Source organism: Oncorhynchus tshawytscha, linkage group LG20 (assembly GCF_018296145.1).
Source record: "Oncorhynchus tshawytscha isolate Ot180627B linkage group LG20, Otsh_v2.0, whole genome shotgun sequence".
NCBI lineage: Eukaryota > Metazoa > Chordata > Actinopteri > Salmoniformes > Salmonidae > Oncorhynchus > Oncorhynchus tshawytscha.
In genome coordinates, this window is record NC_056448.1 from 10,271,553 (window position 1) to 10,288,567 (window position 17,015).

Below are 17,015 nucleotides of genomic sequence, written 5' to 3' on the forward strand. Positions count from 1 at the left end.
GTTCCATTCAAAAGTTTCTGTCTCTCTGGGGCTAAGCTTTTTTTCCAATTTATAGGCTATATATATTTGTTTTAAATATTAATGTCATGCAGTGGACAACTAAGCCTATAGGCCTAAGCATGCAATGCACTGATGCAATTAGTGCTCAAATCTCTGACAGCTGAACCTTGAGGTGGACAATTCATTTTTTTTTGCATATGCTACACATCGATTTGTTATAGGCTGTTTTTAAGTAAATGTGGCTCATTTGGCCAATATCCCTCGTTTATTGATGATGCTGGCTGCGCCAGGTCGAATCTGAAGCCAGGTTGGATCTTAAGGCATATGGATGTCTGTAAATTCCTCAAATGTCCAGTGAATTAAAATCTTCAAGCTCAGTTGTCTGGCACCAAATTTTCCCAAAGAAACTCTGAAATGAGCGTATTGTTTTATGCAGATTTTAGAATATTTTCATGAAAATCTGTCGTCAATTGGATGGAAACCTAGCTATAGACATCCTAAAGACTCTGGCAAGTGCGATAGTCCAGAGTCACTTTGATTTTGATCATGCTTCACAAGCAGCCCCAAACATCTAAAGAATAAGCTACAGACCAGCCAAACAAGCTTGTAAGATTTGTACTCCCCCCTCATATGTATCTGTGAGGGAGCCCGACTGCAATTGATTTGGGCCGAGCTTGATCACCCTGTGTTAAAAAAAAATGACAGCGAGTGCCTCTGTGACTGGTACACATTCTCTCTCTCTCTTCAGCGACCAGGGACCACAGCAAAGCAACAAATCAAATCAAATTGTATTTGTCACATGTGCCAAATACAACAGGTGTAGACCTTACAGTGAAATGCTGAATTATAACCCCTTAACCAACAATGCAGTTTTAAGAAAAATACCCCCAAAAATATATAAATAAAAGTAACAAATACTTAAAGAGCAGCAGTAAAATAACAATAGCAAGGCTATTTACAGGGGGTACCGGTACAGAATCAATGTGCGGGGGGCACCGGTTCGTCGAGGTAATATGTACATGTAGGGAGCAGAGAGAACAGTCTATGACTGCTGGAGTCGTTTACATTTTTTTTAGGGCCTTCCTCTGACACCGCCTGGTATTGAGGGTCTGGATGGCAGGAAGTTTGGCCCCAGTGATGTACTGGGCCGTACGCACTACCCTCTGTAGTGCCTTGCGGTTGGAGGCCGAGCAGTTGCAGCTACATAAAATATAAATGAAAACTCTCTTGGTACATTATAAAACATACATATTCTGAACTACAAAAACTAGTAATGTGGACTTCTTCAATAAAGTGAGGCTGGTAAAAGCTTAGTGCTGGTGGAATGAATCTCAGACGTATGGTCTACAGCTTATCATGAGATACACTACCTCAGGCGAGCAAAACCTTGAGACTTCCTTATTATTTGATTTCGTGCACCAACTGTTATTGACAAACAGAAACAGACCGCCACCCGTTGTCTTACCGGAGACAGCGTTTCTGTCAAGGCGATGCTTGGAAAAACCAGCCAACTGTATATTATCCATATCATCGTTCAGCCACAACTCGGTGAAACATAAGATATTACAGTTTTGAATGTCCCGTTGGTAGGATAGGCTTGAATGGAGCTCATCCAGTTTATTCTCCAATGATTGCACATTGGCCAATAGGAAAGACGGTAGAGGAGGGTTACTCACTCGCCAAAGAATTCTCACAAGGCACCCCGACCTGGTCAGGTATCTGGAGTAAATCCTTCGCGTCGAGGTGAGTAATCACTGTTATGATATCCAGAAGCTCTTTTCAGTCATAAGAGACGATGGCAGAAACATTTTGTACAAAATAAATTACAAACGATGCAAAAAAAACACAAAAGAGCACAATTGGTTAGAAGTCTTTAAAACAGTAGCCATCTCCTCTGGCGCCATTCTTTACTCATGATAAGTAAAGAGTCATGATGATCTGGATGAGACTGCCAAATCGAGGCAAAGGTAAGAATCTCTGGATTAACTATATAATGTTAGCTAAATGCAGTAATAAATAAATTGGCGACTTTTCTTTAAATTGACAACTCTGTGAACTGTCTTGGGCAAGTTTTAAATGGACACAATACCTGTTAGTAAAGGTGTCAGCTAGAGATGATGTGCAGGAGGCTTTGATGCTAATTAGAATTTTCCAATTTGAGAGTAAGTAGAGCCGAAGATATTGATAAAAGTCACCTTGTCCGAAATAAATGTACATGGTTATCAAATCGTTAGCTTTTCCCCACAGGGTTAGCTTACACAAAATAGACCTTATTTTAAGTATTTCTAAAATCCCCTGTGGGAAAAACGATTGGAACCATTTCCTTGTCTGACCACTAGGTTTTATGGGTGTTATGACACATTCACTGTGGGGCTCTATTGTCCTCTATTTGAAAGAATACATCTCATTATGTTGTGGTTGGGATTTATAAAATGATAGCTGATCATATTAACCAAGTAAACCACATGGCCTGGCAGTTAAATCATTATATATTTGCAAATTGTCATAACCAACACTGTCATTACCACCACAAAATGTGTCAGAAATTAGGATTTCAAGGTTATTACTATCAGAAAAGAACAACTTCTGTATAAAATGGGTATACCCCTGCTCATATACCCCTGCTCAATACAGCTTATCAAAATATATTTTACTGTCTTTATAGCAATCAATGATATTGTAGATATCCATTCCCACCCACTTATTTCTTAACAACTAACACAATTTATTTTTTAACAACTAACGCAATTTACCATTACTCTGTTATTGCTTAATGTGGTAGTACCAATCCCTATAGACAGATAAACCCAATAACCCCAAAACCCGTTGTGTTTGTCGTTCAGGTTTGAACTAAAATTAAATGTTTTATGATGTGATGATAATGTCATCTGCAGTGTCATCTGTGTTTTGTGAAAAATCCATGTATTGTCGAATAAAATGGTCACAGCCAATACCGGTATATGGTTCCTAACAAAATATCTCTGTTGATAAAAGTGTATTTCATGAAACATATTTGTTTAAAATAAGAAATGCCAAAAGTGTCCATAGTTGCAAAATCACTCTAATACTGTTTGAACATGACTGTTTTATTTGAAGCTGCAGACCTACGCACATTCTGAGCCAAATAATGTCAGTGCATGGAGGGAAAGAGTTAATCAAAGTCTCCAGCATTTGACACAATAATGTGGCTCACAGGGGGAAAGTTGTGGTCTCCTAGTGTCTCCTTATTGGAACCACATGGGGACGGTCTAGTCAACCTTTTCTCTCATCCGAGAGAAACTGGCGTTAAAAGCGGGTTTCACATCTACCGCCCAGCTGTAGAAATGAAATGAAATGTAGTTCATTTGCAAACTGTGACCCACTCATCTGTTCTCCTGCACATCGGCTCGCGCACCATGGCATGTAACTTTCCCGCTCCTATGGCACTCAGTGGTCATTGCCTGGTGTGTTTAATTATTCCGTGACACCTATGGAATATGAGAGTCCATAGCAACCCAGGGAGCTGTTCAAACCCGAAAACCGAACGCCCGACCCCTAAAAGGTGAGGAAAACTTTGACATCAAATTTGGAAAACCTCAGTAGCATTGGGGGTTTATGTAGCTATTTAGACACTGAAAATGAATAGGTTACATCGAAAATAATATAACCTAATTGAAGAGTTTGTAGTAGTACAGCCTGAGGATATTCTGCTTGGGCAATGTCGTTGTACATAACACAATTACGCACGAGACTTTCAGCAAATGTACTCTTATACCCGACTATGATTGAAGTAGGCATTATTATGGTTAACGTACACAAACCCCATACGAACCCTGAATTGTATAGGCTGTTTATTCTATTTATAAACTAATTAATGCATGTTATAATCGAGATAATTATCTAGCCATTATTATTATGTGTCCGTGATTAGGCATAGGCTACCTTTAGTTTGTTATTTGTGACCTGGGTAGCTAATTTGACAGTGAACAGAGCAGTAACATATTTCACTTGCTCTTTTTGTGCATAGCATTGTCAATTAAAGTGCACTCTTTTTCTTAACCCAGTTTTCATACAAACTGGCATAGAACAGTTTAGCCTATTGTCCATAACTTAACATTGCATTTCATTGCTTGATGGCAATTAAAGGGCAAATCCAAGTGTTTTATTGTTTAGGGGGTAGATCAGCTTTAATATTGAATATAGATTGTGGCTTTTATCAATGTAATTGTCTGCATCATTTCCAATCCCCCATATATTTTTTGTATGTATGTATGTATGTATGTATGTATGTATGTATGTATGTATGTATGTATGTATGTATGTATGTATGTATGTATGTATGTATGTATGTATGTATGTATGTATGTATGTATATATATATATAGATGTTTAAATATATTTTAATGTTTTATTTTCCCCTAACCCTACCACCTCTCCCCTAATTGGACTAAACTAATGTACATACTATATACATTTTACGGACACAGTATATTTTACAATAGTTATCTTTTGTTTGTTTTTAGTTCCATCCAGCTACCCTCAACCCCTCCCATCTATCTCTAAATTACCATCCAGTTTTGATTTCTATTTGCCATATATTTTTCAACTGTACTATTTCACAAAACTTCTGAACCTACTGTATATGCCATGATCATATGCCATTAATATGCCATGATCATCAGATATTAAAATGAGGCTCAAGGTCCCTGTTCCTGCCTCTCAGGACTGTTCATGTCTCCACTTGCTCATAGACTGCGAGCTCATTTTATCAACGCGTTAAATGTAATTTTTTCTTCGATCCTTGTTACTTTATCACCCTTTAGTAAACAGTAGCCTACCACTTACTGGGTTGGTATATATATAACACCTTGTTGGGTTTTATACTGTTACACCTTTAGAGCAGAGATCAGGCTAACTGGTCCGCAGCTAAACCAACACCCCGGATCTAAATGGAGGTTAAAAGAGACTAGAAAGTACTGAACCGTTAATGGCAAACATTCACATCCATTTCACAGCACAGAGTAAACACACTTTCTCTCTCGCTTCCTTTTGCTTTCTCTCTCTCTCACTCTCTCTCACACACACACTCGCTCGCTCACTCACACACACACACGCACGCACGCTCGCTCACACACACACACACACACACACACACACACACACACACACACACACACACACACACACACACACACACACACACACACACACACACACACACACACACACACACACACACACGTTACACACACGTTAGTTGCTACCAGGTCTGCAGTGTTTAGGAGAGCTCCAGTGATGATGTAACGTTAACCCCAAGAAGGAATGCTTATGCTGTGACCAATCCTGTTTCATTTCATTCATATCCAAAGCATCATGTATAGCCTTGCTGAAATACTCTCAAGAGGATGTTTGCATGTATAGGTGTAGTAGGATTAGAAACTTTGCACTGTCTTTTAAGGCACCAGCAGACATGATTGGGAAGATAGTATCTAGGCTTTGTCTCTACTAGTCTTTGACTCTACTAGTGCTTCAGTGTACCATGCCCATAAGATTCTGCTACTACTTTCCATTAGTTTCTTTCTGTTTCAGGTTGTTTCCACTTCCAAGCTCCACTTCGGTTCCATTTTAAAAGTATCCACATCCTGATAAGTAGGATGTCGTGTCTATTAGAGGCTATTAGCAGAAGTGTGATCCAACAACGTATCATACTCTCAATAGCTTCAGTTACAGTGCCTAGCCCAAGCATCTAGTTATCATTGATCTTGACAGTGCTGCCATGTGGTGCCATGAGAGAATGGAGATTTAGTCCGTTTCCACCGAATAGAGGGAAAACCACATCCACAGCTGCCTGATGGTAGCAAATAGCTGTTTTATTCCATGGTGCCTGGTGTGTCTGTATTCATTCTCCGTTAACCCCCCATCACAGGCATCACAACGACTCCTGAGTGGCCCTGCATAGTCACTTACTCCTTCACAAATCATTACAGTCATCTAAGTAGCTCAATTCATAAAACATGTTTCTTTGCACGGAATGAGAGTTTGGGTTTGCATCCTGTCCCTGTCGTTGGTTTGAATAGTGTGTGAAATTGTCTCCCTAAGCACATGGAAAAGTCTTCTTTATGGTGTTATTTATGGAGAAAATGAGAGGCTTTGAAATGCTTGTCATGTGAATTAGAATAGATGATACGATTGGATTACGGTGGAGAAGCCCAATTTGTCAGCCATTAGAGTAAATGTCAGAGAACACACATAGAACATACGGTACATAGAACACACTGTCCAAACTACTGGTACAGATGTAAGATCTTCATTTGATCACCCTGTTGCAGGAGAACTTTCCTGCAATACAGGAAATGTTTTAATTGTAGTGTATTAGAGATTTTAAAAAGCTTCTGAAGTTTGTAATTTCCACTTAAAAATGTCAGACTTGATTTTCCCTTATGAAAAATGTGTCAACCCCTACAAACAGGTCCATAAATTATAGTCAAGTTTGTGGTCATACGCACAACCTTAAAAACATAGGTGCTGGGATAAATTAGAGTACTAGCATAGACAAAGAAGCCCCGCACACTGTTAAAGCTCTCAATTCACCACTTTATTGACAATGTTTCAATCGAAACGTTGTCAATAAAGTGGTGAATTGGGAGCTTTAACATGAATTATAATCCACATAATAATTTACATATCCTGTTGCTGCACAATTATTTTCCTGCTGTACCAAACATGGCTCAAATGAAGATACTTTAATATGCACAGTTACTGTCAACCTACTGTTACAGTTACTTACTCTTACTGTATTAAACTACTGTGGCTGAGATTATAGCATGGTTAGATTATATATTCTGTACTCTAAAATTCACTAAACTAAACAAATTGTGGCAAGTGGTCAGTGGAGGTGTATAGAATATTAACCTGTTTGCCTGTTCAACAGCCACACAGTAAAGACAGCCAGTGTGGGAAGGTGTCAGATCGTTGTCGTAACTTTTTTCTTATTCCTCCACTAATGTTATGTATTGTAATTCAATGAATCTGTTTTGGTCTTTCTCAACAACTCCGGATTGTGATGGTGGCAGGGGTTTAAACATTTCAGGATCTCTGATTTACTTATTTTTATTCTCTCACTTTGTAACAAATGAATGTGGGACAGAAGTTTGACAAGGAGCCCATGTATATTGGTTCTTAAACAAACTTTACAAGTATGCTATTTCTCAAATTCCCTTCAATTTCCCTTCCCGCAAGTCTGTTTGGGTTAAACTCGGCTCCTTGCCTGAATGTGTTGGGACAGAAGTATGCCTGAACACACTGGAAAGTGAAATGCCCAGATTTTACATCATGGGACTATGGATGAAAATGAATGAAGGCGACAAGTGTTATTTTCCTCGATTTTAGGATTTTATTTATCCAGTTCTAGTTTAACTATATGACTATTTTAGGATGCAAAGACATGCAGTTCTAAGATTTTCAATAAAATGTCTATCAGTGTATTCTGAAATCCATAGGTTGGGGATATGATAGCAGGACCATCACTCATTGAGCAATGAGAGCACTACAGGGGTATCATATTTTAACATGGAGACGTCCAAGTGGCCAGTGGCCAGATTTGACACTCCTCCTCCTTACATGTAAATCCACAGCATGCCAGACCTCTTAAAGCATGATGTGTGAAGTTGTTTTGGAATATTTACTTGTGAATTATTTATATGGAGGCGCTGGTAAATGGTTTGGGATTCATTCAAGGCTTTTACAGTAAGTTTAATTTGCGTTCATGGCATGATCATCTGTAACGTTTGTCGTCTGGGGAAGGAGAGGAGGACCAAGGTGCAGCGTGGAAAGTGTTCATATTTAAAATATTTTAATGAACACTGAAAACAAAACAATAAACAACCAATGAACAGTCCTGTAAGGTGCAACACAACACTAAACAGAAAATAACCACCCACAAAACACAATGGAAAACAGGCTACCTAAATATGGTTCTCAATCAGGGACAACGATTGACAGCTGCCTCTGATTGAGAACCATACCAGGCCAAACACAGAAATAGAAAATCATAGACAAATTAACATAGACAACCCACCCAACTCACGCCCTGACCATACTAAAACAAAAGACAAAACAAAGGAACTAAGGTCAGAACGTGACATCATCTGCAAGATCAATTCAATTCAGACTTTTTAGGAAATACTAAAGCTATCTTGTCTTGGAATTGATTAGGACAATGCTCATCTTCCTTTGTCTTGGGAATTTGAAACACATGGTAGAAATTTGTATGCTTTTTCTTTTCAATTGGATTAGTAATTTCTATTAGAATGTCCAGGGGACAGTTTTACAGATTCAGGGGAGAGAAAATGAGCACCACTTATTCTGTCCCCAGATTCTTGTCACTTTGGCTCCTTCTATGGAGTCTAGAGGTCGACCGATTATGATTTTTCAACGCCGATACTGATACCGAATATTGGAGAGCCAAAAAAAAAAGCAGATACCGATTAATCGGCCGATATTTATATATACACTGCTCAAAAAAATAAAGGGAACACTAAAATAACACATCCTAGATCTGAATGAATGAAATATTTTTATTAAATACTTTTTTCCTTACATAGTTGAATGTGCTGACAAAATCACACAAAAATGATCAATGGAAATCAAATTTATCAACCCATGGAGGTCTGGATTTGGAGTCACACTCAAAATTAAAGTGGAAAACCACACTACAGGCTGATCCAACTTTGATGTAATGTCCTTAAAACAAGTCAAAATGAGGCTCAGTAGTATGTGTGGACTCCACGTCGTGCCTGTATGACCTCCCTACAATGCCTGGGCATGCTCCTGATGAGGTGGCGGATGGTCTCCTGAGGGATCTCCTCCCAGACCTGGACTAAAGCATCCGCCAACTCCTGGACAGTCTGTGGTGCAATGTGGCGTTGGTGAATGGAGCGAGACATGATGTCCCAGATGTGCTCCATTGGATTCAGGTCTGGGGAACGGGAGGACCAGTCCATAGCATCAATGCCTTCCTCTTGCAGGAACTGCTGACACACTCCAGCCACATGAGGTCTAGCATTGTCTTGGGAGGAACCCAGGGCCAACCGCACCAGCATATGGTCTCACAAGGGGTCTGAGGATCTCATCTCGGTACCTAATGGCAGTCAGGCTACCTCTGGCGAGCACATGGAGGGTTGTGCGGCCCCCCAAAGAAATGCCACCCCACACCATGACTGACCCACCTCCAAACCGGTCATGCTGGAGGATGTTGCCGGCAGCAGAACGTTCTCCACGGTGTCTCCAGACTGTCACATGTGCTCAGTGTGAACCTGCTTTCATCTGTGAAGAGCACAGGGCGCCAGTGGCGAATTTGCCAATCTTGGTGTTCTCTGGCAAATGCCAAACGTCCTGCACGGTATTGGGCTGTATAAGCACAACCCCCACCTGTGGACGTCGGGCCCTCATACCACCCTCATGGAGTCTGTTTCTGACCGTTTGAGCAGACACATGCACATTTGTGGCCTTGCTGGAGGTCATTTTGCAGGGCTCTGGCAGTGCTCCTCCTGCTCCTCCTTGCACAAAGGTGGAGGTAGCGGTCCTGCTGCTGGGTTGTTGCCCTCCTACGGCCTCCTCCACGTCTCCTGATGTACTGGCCTGTCTCCTGGTAGCGCCTCCATGCTCTGGACACTACACTGACAGACACAGCAAACCTTCTTGCCACAGCTCGCATTGATGTTCCATCCTGGATGAGCTGCACTACCTGAGCCACTTGTGTGTTGTAGACTCCGTCTCATGCTACCACTAGAGTGAAAGCAACGCCAGCATTCAAAAGTGACCAAAACATCAGCCAGGGAGCATAGGAACTGAGAAGTGGTCTGTAGTCACCACCTGCAGAACCACTCCTTTATTGGGGGTGTCTTGCTAATTGCCTATAATTTCCACCTGTTTTCTATTTATTTGCACAGCATGTGAAATGTATTGTCAATCAGTGTTGCTTCCTAAGTGGACAGTTTGATTTCACAGAAGTGTGATTGACTTGGAGTTACATTGTGTTGTTTCAGTGTTTCCTTTATTTTTTTGGGCAGTGTATATATTTGTAATAATGACAATTACAACAATACTGAATGAACAATGAACACTTATTTTAACTTAAAATAATACATAAATACAATTTATTTCGTCTCAAATAAATAATGAAACATGCTCAATTTGGTTTAAATAATTCAAAAACACAGTGTTGGAGAAGAAAGTAAAAGTGCAATAAGTACCATTTAAAAAAAATGTTTAAGTTCCTTGCTCAGAACATACGAAAGCTGGTTGTTCAATATTCCCAGTTAAGAAATTTTAGGTTGTAGTTATTATAGCAATTATGACGTGTCGACTATTTCTCTCTATACCATTTGTATTTCATTTACCTTTGACTATTGGATGTTCTAATAGGCACTTTAGCATTGCCAGACTAATCTCAGGAGTTGATAGGCTTGAAGAAGTCATAAACAGCGCTGTGAATCAAGCATTGCTAAGAGCTGCTGGCAAACGCAATAAAGTTTGAATGAATGCTTACGAGCCTGCTGCTGCCTACCACCGCTCAGTCAGAATGCTCTATCAAATATCAAATCATAGACTTAATTAATAATTTTATAAACACAGAAATACGAGCCTTTGGTCATTAATATGGTCAAACCTGGAAACTATAATTTCGAAAACAAAACATTTATTCTTTCAGTGACACACGGAACCGTCCCATATTTTAGCGAACGGGTGGCAACCCTAAGCCTAAATATTGCTGTTACATTGCACAACCATCAATGTTATGTCATAATTATGTAAAAATCTGGCAAATTAGTTCACAAAAAGCCAGGCGGCCCAAACTGTTGCATATACCCTGACTCTGCCTGCAATAAACGCACGAGAAGTGACAAAATTTCCCTAGTTAATATTGCCTGTTAACATGAATTTCTGTGAACTAAATATGCAGGTTTCAAGAGGTTTCAGGTTTTTTAAAGAAAGGCATTGATGTTTATGGTTAGGTACATTCGTGCAACAATTGTGCTTTTTTCCCCAATGCGCTTTTGTTAAAACATCACCTGTTTGGCGAAGTAGGCTGTGATTCGATGATAAATTAACAGGCACCGCATTGATTATATGCAACGCAGGACAAGCTAGTTAACCTAGTAATATCATCAACCATGTGTAGTTAACTAGTGATTAGGTGAATATTGATTATTTTTTATAAGGTAAGTTTAATGCTAGCTAGCAACTTACCTTGGCTCCTTGCTGCACTCGCGTAACAGGTGGTCAGCCTGCCACGCAGTTTCCCCGAAGGAATGCAATGTAAATCGGCCATATTCGGCATCCAAAAACGGCAATTACCGATTGTTATGAAAACTTGAAATCGGCCCTAATTTATCAGCCATGCCGATTAATCTGTCGACCTCTAATGGAGTCGGTTACACAAAGTTTCCAGGGAACTGTAATCACATGGTCGTTATCAATTTACTAGTAATCCTTTTGGTTTGTGGTCATGAAAGGATAACTGCAAACCCTGTGCACTATTTCACAGGATTGCAGTGCATTCTTCTTGACATTCCTATGTCTAAACTATTGCAAATCAAAAATCATCAAAACAAATTTGATTTGTCACATACACATGGTGAGCAGATGTTAATGCGAGTGTAGCGAAATGCTTGTGCTTCTAGTTCCTACAATGCAGTGATAACCAACGAGTAATCTAACCTAACAATTCCACAACTACTACCATATACACACAAGTGTAAATGGATAAAGAATATGTACATAAAGATATATGAATGAGTGATGGTACAGAACGGCATAGGCAAGCTGCAGTAGATGGTATCGAGTACAGTATATACATATGAGATGAGTAATGTAGGGTATGTAAACATTATATTAAGTGGCATTGTTTAAAGTGAGTAGTGATACATTTTTTACATACATTTCCATAAATTTCCATTATTAAAGTGGCTGGAGTTGAGTCGGTATGTTGGCAGCAGCCACTCAATGTTAGTGGTGGCTGTTTAACAGTCTGATGGCCTTGAGATAGAAGCTGTTTTTCAGTCTCTCGTTCCCTGCTTTGATGCACCTGTACTGACCTTGCCTTCTGGATAATAGCGGGGTGAACAGGCAGTGGCTCGGGTGGTGTAGGTGTCCTGGAGGGCAGTTAGTTTGTCCCCGGTGATGTGTTGTGCAGACCTCACTACCCTCTGCAGGGCCTTACGGTTGTGGGCGGAGCAGTTGCCATACCAGGCATCTGTAGAAGTTTGTGAGTGCTTTTGGTTACAAGCCAAATTTCTTCAGCCTCCTGGGGTTGAAGAGGCGCTGCTGCGCCTTCTTCACAACGCTGTCTGTGTGGGTGGACCAATTCAGTTTGTCCGTGATGTGTATGCCGAGGAACTTAAAACTTACTACCCTCTCCACTACTGTCCCGTCGATGTGGATAGGGGGGTGCGCCCTCTGCTGTTTCCTGAAGTCCACAATCATCTCCTTTGTTTTGTTGACGTTGAGTATGAGGTTATTTTCCTGATACCACACTCCGAGGGCCCTCACCTCCTCCCTGTAGGCCGTCTCGTTGTTGTTGGTAATCAAGCCTACCACTGTGGTGTCGTCCGCAAACTTGCTGATTGAGTTGGAGGCGTGCATGGCCACGCAGTCGTGGGTGAACACAGAGTACAGTAGAGGGCTCAGAACACACCCTTGTGGGGCCCCAGTGTTGAGGATCAGCAAAGTGGAGATGTTGTTTCCTATTCTCACCACCTGGGGGCGGCCCGTCAGGAAGTCCAGTACCCAGTTGCACAGGGCGGTGTTGAGACCCAGGGTCTCGAGCTTGATGACGATTTTGGAGGGTACTATGGTGTTAAATGCTGACCTGTAGTCGATGAACAGCATTCTCACATAGGTATTCCTCTTGTCCAGATGGGTTAGGGCAGTGTGCAGTGTGGTTGCGATTGCGTCGTATGTGGACCTATTGGTGCGGTAAGTAAATTGGAGTGGGTCTAGGGTGTCAAGTAGGGTGGAGGTGATCGGGTCCTAGTCTCTCAAAGCACTTCATGATGACGGAAGTGAGTGCTACGGGGCGGTAGTCATTTAGCTCAGTTACCTTAGCTTTCTTGGGAACAGGAATAATGGTGGCCCTCTTGAAGCATGTGGAACAGCAGACTGGGATAAGGATTGATTGAATATGTCCGTAAACACACCAGCCAGCTGGTCTGCGCATGCTCTGAGGACGCGGCTGGGGATGCCGTCTGGGCCTGCAGCCTTGCGAGGGTTAACACGTTTAAATGTTTTACTTACTTCGGCTGCAGTGAAGGAGAGTCCGCAGGTTTTGGTAGCGGGCCATGTCAGTGGCACTGTATTGTCCTCAAAGCGAGCAAAAAAGTTATTTAGTCTGTCTGGGAGCAGGACATCCTGGTCCGCGACGGGGCTGATTGACTGTAGACCCTGCCACATACCTCTTGTGTCTGAGCCGTTGAATTGCGACTCTACTTTGTCTCTATACTGACGCTTAGCTTGTTTGATTGCCTTGCGGGGTGAATAGCTACACTGTTTGTATTCGGTCATGTTTCCGGTCACCTTGCCCTGGTGCTTTCAGTTTCGCGCGAATGCTGCTATCAATCCATGGTTTCTGGTTTGGGAATGTTTTAATCGTTGCTGTGGGTATAACATCGTCAATGCACTTTCTAATGAACTTGCTCATCGAATCAGCGTATTCGTCAATGTTGTTGTTGGACGCAATGCGGAACATATCCCAATCCACGTGATCGAAGCAGTCTTGAAGCGTGGAATCAGATTGGTCGGACCAGCGTTGAACAGACCTGAGCGTGGGAGCTTCTTGTTTTAGTCTCTGTCTGTAGGCTGGAAGCAACAAAATGGAGTCGTGGTCAGCTTTTCCCGAAAGGAGGGCGGGGGAGGGCCTTATATGCGTTGTGGAAGTTAGAATAACAATGATTCAGGGTTTTACCAGCCCTGGTTGCGCAATCAATAGGCTGATAGAATTTAAGGAGTCTTGTTTTCAGATTAGCCTTGTTAAAATCCCCAGCTACAATGAATGCAGCCTCAGGATATGTGGTTTCCAGTTACATAGAGTCAAATAAAGTTCGTTCAGGGCCATCGATGTGTCTGCTTGGGGGGGAATATATGCCGCTGTGATTATAATCGAAGAGAATTCCCTTGGTAGATAATGTGGTCGACATTTGATTGTGAGGAAGTCAGGTGAACAGAAGGACTTGAGTTCCTGTATGTTGTTATGATCACACCACATCTCATTAATCATAAGGCATACCCCCCCGCCCCTCTTCTTACCAGAAAGATGCTTGTTTCTGTCAGCGCGATGCGTGTGTAACGGATGTGAAACGGCTAGCTTAGTTAGCGGTGCGCGCTAAATAGCGTTTCAATCGGTGAAGTCACTTGCTCTGAGACCTTGAAGTAGTTGTTCCCCTTGTTCTGCAAGGGACGCGGCTTTTGTGGAGCGATGGGTAATGATGCTTCGTGGGTTACTGTTGTTGTTGTGTGCAGAGGGTCCATGGTTCGCGCCTGGGTATGGGCGAGGGGACGGTCTAAAGTTATACTGTTACATTGATGCTGTTGACCCGGATCACTGGTTGCTGCGGAAAAAGGAGGAGGTCAAAAGGGGGGTGAGTGTAACGGATGTGAAACGGCTAGCTTAGTTGGCGGTGCACGCTAAATAGCGTTTCAATCGGTGACGTCACTTGCTCTGAGACCTTGAAGTAGTTGTTCCCCTTGTTCTGCAAGGGACGCGGCTTTTGTGGAGCGATGGGTAATGATGCTTCGTGGGTTACTGTTGTTGTTGTGTGCAGAGGGTCCATGGTTCGCGCCTGGGTATGGGCGAGGGGACGGTCTAAAGTTATACTGTTACATTGATGCTGTTGACCCGGATCACTGGTTGCTGCGGAAAAAGGAGGAGGTCAAAAGGGGGGTGAGTGTAACGGATGTGAAACGGCTAGCTTAGTTGGCGGTGCACGCTAAATAGCGTTTCAATCGGTGACGTCACTTGCTCTGAGACCTTGAAGTAGTTGTTCCCCTTGTTCTGCAAGGGACACGGCTTTTGTGGAGCGATGGGTAATGATGCTTCGTGGGTTACTGTTGTTGTTGTGTGCAGAGGGTCCCTGGTTCGCACCTGGGTATAGGCGAGGGGACGGTCTAAAGTTATACTGTTACATTGATGCTGTTGACCCGGATCACTGGTTGCTGCGGAAAAAGGAGGAGGTCAAAAGGGGGGTGAGTGTAACCGATGTGAAACGGCTAGCTTAGTTAGCGGTGCGCGCTAAATAGCTTTTCAATCGGTGATGTCACTTGCTCTGAGACCTTGAAGTAGTTGTTCCCCTTGTTCTGCAAGGGCCGTGGCTTTTGTGGAACGATGGGTAATGATGCTTCGTGGGTTAATGTTGTTGTTGTGTGCAGAGGGTCCCTGGTTCGCGCCTGGGTATGGGCGAGAGGACGGTCTAAAGTTATACTGTTACATTGATGCTGTTGACCCGGATCGCTGGTTGCTGCGGAAAAAGGAGGAGGTCAAAAGGGGGGTGAGTGTAACGGATGTGAAACGGCTAGCTTAGTTAGCGGTGCACGCTAAATAGCGTTTCAATCGGTGACGTCACTTGCTCTGAGACCTTGAAGTAGTTGTTCCCCTTGCTCTGCAAGGGCCGTGGCTTTTGTGGAGCGATGGGTAACGATGCTTCGTGGGTTACTGTTGTTGTTCTGTGCAGAGGGTCTCTGGTTCGCGCCCGGGTATGGGCGAGGGGACGGTCTAAAGTTATACTGTTACACGTGAAGAAACCAGCTGGCTGCACCGACTCCGATAAAGTCTCTTGAGTGAGCCATGTTTCCGTGAAGCAAAGAACGTTACAGTCTCTGATGTCTCTCTGGAATGCTACCCTTGCTCGGATTTCATCAACCTTGTTGTCAAGAGACTGGACATTGGCGAGTAGTATGCTAGGGAGTGGTGCGCGATGTGCCCGTCTCCGGAGCCTGACCAGAATACCGCTTCGTTTGCCCCTTTTACGAGGTCGTTGTTTTGGGTCGCCGGCTGGGATCCGATCCATTGTCCTGGGTGGAAGGCAGAACACAGGATCCGCTTCGGGAAAGTCATATTCCTGGTCGTAATGATGGTGAGTTGATGTTGCTCTTATATTCAGTAGTTCCTCCCGACTGTATGTAATGAAACCTAAGATTACCTGGGGTACCAATGTAAGAAATAACACATAAAAAAAACTAAATACTGCATAGTTTCCTAGGAACGCGAAGCGAGGCGGCCATCTCTGTCAGCGCCGGAAGACACTTGCAGTGCATTGCTGAGGACTCTTGACTCTCCAGCAAGCTATTCATGGGAAATTAACTATTCTTCTCTGAGGCATTTGAACACAAAATAGAAGCCATACATGAAAGATATTCCCAGAGAGTGTTTTGAGGACCCCGGGTAAGCATTGTGAAATAGGCTGTGATGGCATCCCCATGTATGTTTGTGTTCCTGGAATGCATCTCCTCTTTGTAAGAGGTGTCCTGTATGTTCTAGTGTAGGGCCTAGGATAAATGGATCTCAAACTGTGATTTGTGAAGACAGTGTCAAACAATGACACATTTCTTTACCATTTGCCTTGCTTTTTACACAAAACCAAACCAGAGTGACAGTCATTCCACTTTGATTACATGCTTATAAATGTAACTTGTGAGCATATAATTGCTCTGGAATAGTCCGTCATTCCACCAGAAGCTGTTCATGGAGCTGTTCACTGAAGCCTGGCAGATTATGGAGAAATATTGTACAATATGGGAGGCGTGCTTTTCTTTTGAAGAGCAATGCTTAGGGTGTGATCTATATTAGAATGAGGAGTCTTCTAGAATGGTGAACACCGTAGTCTTCTCATGTGTTTACCCACTTGGATCTCGGCATACTCCCACATCACTCTCACTGTCCCCATGTATTTACCCAGCAGGGGCTCCAGGCAGTCATGTGTGAGCTGGACCCACTGCCCCCTCCCTCCCCCCTCCTAGGAGGCTGAGATGTAATTTGGCCACAG

The 17,015-nt window shown here is 42.6% G+C and overlaps 1 protein-coding gene across 2 annotated transcripts in view; it reads left to right on the top strand.

Moving 5' to 3' along the window:
• The first annotated feature begins 3,313 nt into the window (after positions 1-3,313).
• LOC112219559 (5-hydroxytryptamine receptor 4) overlaps positions 3,314-17,015 on the top strand; it is a 68,939-nt gene continuing 55,237 nt past the window's right edge. Inside the window, exon 1 of one of the 2 annotated variants that reach the window (XM_024380903.2) lies at positions 3,314-3,541. The gene's annotated coding sequence lies outside the window, so the exon portion shown is untranslated. The remainder of the gene's footprint in view (positions 3,542-17,015) is intronic. The other variant, XM_024380904.2, reaches the window with a different exon arrangement.